At 45.1% G+C, this 5693-nt stretch overlaps 1 long non-coding RNA gene across 3 annotated transcripts; it reads right to left on the bottom strand.

Annotated features, from left to right (window-relative positions):
• Window positions 1-812: 812 nt before the first annotated feature.
• Window positions 813-3343, bottom strand: LOC119285995. 3 transcript variants are annotated; one of them, XR_005140114.1, is made up of 4 exons: window positions 2935-3343; window positions 1420-2578; window positions 1081-1344; window positions 813-980 (listed from the first exon to the last, which is right to left on the bottom strand). It is a non-coding gene; the product is annotated as an uncharacterized LOC119285995 (long non-coding RNA). The 3 variants fall into 3 exon arrangements; XR_005140113.1 differs by having other exon boundaries at window positions 923-1344; window positions 1420-1518; window positions 2346-2578; XR_005140112.1 differs by having other exon boundaries at window positions 923-1344.
• Between the last annotated feature and the right edge of the window lie 2350 nt (window positions 3344-5693).

The raw sequence follows: 5693 nt of genomic DNA, 5'->3' as shown, positions 1-5693 counted from the left end.
TTTTTGTATTTTGTATTTCTTGGATAATTTCTTTTAGTAACGGAAACATTCTATTTTTCTAATAAATATTGAACCGGTCTGTAATTTAAATTTGAACTCTAGAGTTTTTTATTTACAAAAAGTGAAAATCCCTTTTTATAAATTTTAATTTGCTCTATTTTTTGTTTGAACTTCTCACTTTTTGTTATTTAGTAATGAAAAAAATTTGAGATGTTTTAAACATCGAACTACCCCATTAATTTAATTTGAACTTCTCAACATTTTTACTATGTATTATTTATTTTATAAATGTGGACAATAAAACCAATGTGTTTGTCCCGATAATGAGTTTCATGAGTTTATTTTTAAGTTGAACACTTACGATTTTATTTCTTTTTCATGCATATCTAGGTCTTTCATATAAGTTTGTGTGTGAAATTCCTTAGTTTTTTTTGTTTTCAAGAGAGAGGGTCTATATTTTTATATCCAGACAAAATAGGTGGGAGGAGAGTACTAGAAATTTTTGGATTTATTTTTAACATTTTTGAGCTTCCATATTTGAACAATTTGAACTTGTCATTATTTTCCCTACGAAAATACTTGGGTTTGTCTCTTTTTTGTATCTTTTTTTGTTTTTGTTTTTGTGAACACAATTTGTTTTTGAGACACACGCCACTCACTGAACGAAAGTTCAACATCCACGGACCTTGGCCAGCCGCATTTTTTTGTGCTCCCCTAAGTGCACACAACAATCATCAACTACCATATACATGAACTTCAATGGTTGACAAACATGAACTTGTTACTTATTTGTCACTGTAAATATCAACGACAAAAGTGTGAGCTTTTTCTTTCTTCCTTTTCCTTTTTAATCCTCCCGAACTTACATTTTTATAGATATTTTCACTCTGTTTCTCAATGCACTCCTACAACAAGTTGGAGCTTCTCAATAATACAATATAAACTAACATACTTGAACTTCTCGGACACAACATTTTGACCTTCACAAAAACAAATAAAAAATCAGAAAAATTACACAGTTGTACAAGCACAACAATAAGTCAATTTTCTCATTCACTAAATTTCATAGCAAGCCATCACCTATCCCAACACCGATCTCCATGGCAGTAACACCGTCGCATTCAGACGACGTGAAGCTCTTGTGCAACACAAAGTCAGGTTAGCAGCATGGCTGCCTTCCAAACCGGTAAACCAACAATAGAAAACAATGGACCACAAATGAAAGAAGGACGATACATAGTAGGAAATCCGACACTGAATGCTCTCCAGCAAGAAGACCGACGCTCCGGAGCGAAGAGGTGACGCCATGCTGCACGGTGAGGACATGATCCTCGTCCCTTCTCCCTGCAAACCAAGGAACATCAATCAAATTCGTAACACACCAACAACGGAAATATAGCCACAAAACAAACACCTTACAGTGTCTCTTCATTCTCCGATTGAGAACGAGATCACCGTCGTCATCCATGGCGACAACATCCGACAAGCCACCTTCTCAATAAAACCAAGATTCAAGTCCTGAAAGCAAACAATCCGTCATCTACGGCAAGAATAATGCAAAATGGAGTTTGTACCAGTATTCACATACTATTTTCTCTGCATCTATTCTGTACCTGTATGGGAAGATGAGTACTATAAGAGTAACATGTGTTTGTACGTGTATGGTAAGATGAGTACCACAGAAGTAACATCCATAATTTCTATATAATGCACGCAGGTTCACATTCAAAATAATATCTTTTTTGTAGTCTGCTTTTCTGTTGATGCAATACTTCATTTTTTCACCTGGATTTGATTAATGCCAAGATGGTGGGTGTCGTTTCTCAATAAAGTTTCTTCAGAAGTTCAAATCTTCCCAAACTGAAGAACAAAAGCATTCTGCACAGACAGGGGTGTTGCTGGGGATTGAGACGCTTGTAGACGAAGGTAGAGGATGCGGGTATACAACATGGGAAGGTGCCGCCGCTGTGCAGAGACTACAGGAGGTGGCAGATGTAGTGGGGGCAGGCGGCGCTAGTTTGTGGAGGGAGCTATCGGGTTGTATGAGGAGGTGGTGGTTGGCGGCCCACCGACAGCGGTGGAGTGTAGCTGCGCCGGCGCTTGGAGGGTCATGGCCGCTGCTGGTCACGGCGGCAAGTAGAGGAAGGTCACGATAACATGTGGAGTAAGGTTGCATGGAGGCAGGATCCCAGCGGCTTGCGACGCGGGTTTGGTGGTTGTCGTGCGGCCAGAGGATCCCCACCCACACATTCATCTTATGGGAAAGCTTTTCAAATATTAGATTAGTAGCATCACATCCAGACAAAAACTTGGCCATTAAATCGGTTAGTACACAAGATTAATACCTGTTTGAACAAGTTGACACAAGGCAGATGATGCACTACCTCCACTGAGAACTAATTAGAGAGAGAGAAAGAAGTGCTAAGAACATGCAGATGTATGGTTCTTGGTGGCACCACGAATCACTTTTTAAGTGAGTAATGCATGGGCCAGCAGCTGTACTGACAAGCAGTGGCTGATTAGCTGTAGCGGCAGCGGTGCTGCTGCACATATGGAGCGCCGTCAGCTTCGAACAAACCTGCAATTTTCACAACTTTTTGTAAACAAACTGTAGTTCAACTATGCTCAAACTAATTTCATCCATCACATCCAAGTGCATTTTTCAGAAACCAAATATACAGAAAAAAAAATTGCAAGCAATTTTCTTTCAAATTCAAAGAAGTTCAAATCCTCCCTGAGAGAGAGTTGGGTGAACAGAGGAAAGATCTCGGCCTCGTCGGAGCATCCTGGAAGTGGGGTTGAACGTCCTGGTGCCGCATCGTTGAACGGCCCGAGGCAGTGGGGTTGAACGGCTTTGTGTGCTGCCGCGGACACGGAAGGAGGTGAGGGAAGGGGTGGGACGCCGTAGGTAGAGAAGGAGAAGAGGATGCTCACCGGAGGGGAGAGTTGCGGGGTTGACCGGATCCGCGTCGGAGCAAGCGGGAGGGGGGCGCCCAGGTTAATGGCGTTTGGGGTTGGATGGCGGCGGCGGTTACGGCGCAATGCCGCGCACGAAGGTCAAGGAGCAGGGGTGTTGTGCAGAGGAGGCCGGAGGTGGCAGCTGTGGCATGATTTGGGGAGGGAAACTATGGTGGTGGCACGACCGAGGAGGGAGACCGCGGTGGCGGGGCGATCTGGTGAGGGCGGCGGCTGTGGCGGGGCGATCTAGTGAGGGCGGCGGCTGTGCCGAGGCGATCTGGTGCGGGCCAATGGCAGCGCGGGCAGGGAGGCGGTGGTGAGATCGGGAGAGGTTAGGGGAGGGGAGTGGGCTGTGGGGAGCGGGTGGGTGGTGTTTTTTCCCTTGTACCGATCGGGGTCTGGTGGGTTCCTCACGATCTACTGTCGGGCCCTTATATGGCCGATCGTGATCCAAATAACTATTCTGATCCTGGGATCAGAATAGTGCTATATATATAGGTGAGTAAAAAGTTGTTCATTTCAAGAATGGGAATATGTGTGTGAATGAGAATATGTGCGTTTGGGATATATATATATATATATATATATATATATATATATATATATATATATATATATATATGGAGAGATTTGTGCGAGTGACATGCCCTCGAGTTGCTTATGTTTTGCCGAAATGTCGATTTATTTCCGTTTCGGTGAATTTCGAGCAAACTCAACATGTCCTATTTTTAGGCAAGCTCATGCCAAATTTATATATATATATGACTTTGAAGCATGCATTATTTATTTAATAACCCTTTTGCTTGTTATACCGTGTAGTCGGTCATGAAGGAGAGTGGATGGAAGGTGGAGCGGTACATGCAATCCGCGGTGATGGACATGTATGCCAATAATCGGACTAGGATTAGATGTTCGTGTGCAAGATGCTAGGAAGGAGTCCTTTTGGACCCTTTTGATCATGGCACTTTGAAGGCGCACCTGCTGATGAATGGTTTCGTGGATGGCTATACTCAGTGGCTAAGTGAATAAGATGATGATGAGGACGTCCACATGGCAGGGAACAACGACATGGGGCCAGACGAAGAGATGACCGATCGACATGAAGATGATGGCGCCGGACATGTCGACGGGAAAGAGTTCGGAAATGACGGCATCGGAGAAGATTCCAGACACGACGAAGAAGAGTCCAGACATGGCGGAGTAGAGGCGGCGGTCACGCCGCAGTCTTCGATGCTAATAAGTGCAATCGTGCAGGACCCTCATGTTCAAGACCTCCTTCGCAAGAGTGCGACTAGCGAGAGAGCTGCTTCTAGAGAGGAGGCCAAGCTGGCGCAACTTGAAGTAGACTCGAGGACTCCATTGTATGACGGTTGCGATCCTGAGGTGACCCGCTTGAGTTTCATGCTCGAACTTCTAAAGATGAAGGCCAAAAACAAATGGACAGATAAAAGCCTCAATGAGCATTTGAAATATCTACATAATAAAGTTCTTCCCACGGGGAATCTGTGTCCTACTAGTGTCGAGGAGGCCAAGAAAATCGTTTTCCCTTTTAATTTGCCGCACATTAGGTACCACGCATGCATCGACGGTTGCGTCATTTATCGGGGTGAGCACACGGAAAAAACCAGCTGTCCAGTGTGCAATGCTTCTCGATACAAGAAGGCAAGAAAGAAACCTCCTCAGAAAGTTGTACGGTACTTTCCGATCACTCCCCGTCTGCAGCGGTATTTTGTAGATCCTAAGGAAGCAAAGCTCAAGCGCTGGCACACGGAGAGGAAGAAACCTGATGATGGAGATGATCCGAGGCTGAGACACCTCATAGATGGTAGCCAGTGGAGAGCATTCAACGCCATATATGGATTTGCTGCAGAAGATCCAAGGAACATCGTGCTTGGTGCGAGTAACGATGGCATGAATCCGTTTGGGAACCAGAACACGAACCAGAGCACATGGCCCGTGTTTGTATGGATGTACAACCTCCCCCATGGAAGTGCATGAAGACAAAGTACATAGACATGAGCATGCTGATTCAAGGGACGAAACAACCGGGAAATAGTATTAACCTGTATATGGGGCTTCTGCAAGAGGAGCTAGACACGTTATGGAAAACACCGGCATGGACATGGGCCGCCAGCAAAGGAGAATATTTCCATATGAGAGTCGCGCTGATGATGATGGTGCATGACTATCTCGGTTACGAGGTGCATGGATGATACAACGTCTCAGCAGCTTACTTCAATGAAAGATGGCGGGTCCGGGAAAATCATATACATGGGACATCATAGATGGATCGAGAAGGATGACCCGTGGAGAAAGCATGGAGAACTATTCAATGGGTTGGCTCAGCTTCGAGGACCTCCACGTAAGAGGAGCAGCGCCGAAATCAATGAGCTGTTGAGAAACTGGGAACAATGCCCTGCGCCGGGAAAGATCAAAAAGGCGCCGGAGCAGCTGCTGAAGGTATGGAAAACGAGGTCTGTTTTCTAGGACTTGGAGTTCTGGCCCAATCACGACACGCCTCGTTGCCTTGATCAAATGCACATCACGAAGAATGTCCTCAAGAGCTTTCTTGTCACACTGATGAACATGCCGGAGAAGACCAAGGATGGGACGAAGGCAAGGAAAGACTTGGAAGAATTGAAGATCAGGAAAGATCTCCACCGTAAAAAGTTGATGGAGGGGATGAAGATAGAGATGGAGGAGGGGGAAAGGGGCAGAAAAGTCAACAAGAACGA

This window comes from Triticum dicoccoides, chromosome 4A (genome assembly GCF_002162155.2).
Source record: "Triticum dicoccoides isolate Atlit2015 ecotype Zavitan chromosome 4A, WEW_v2.0, whole genome shotgun sequence".
NCBI lineage: Eukaryota > Viridiplantae > Streptophyta > Magnoliopsida > Poales > Poaceae > Triticum > Triticum dicoccoides.
This window is presented reverse-complemented; position numbering and strand designations above follow the sequence as displayed.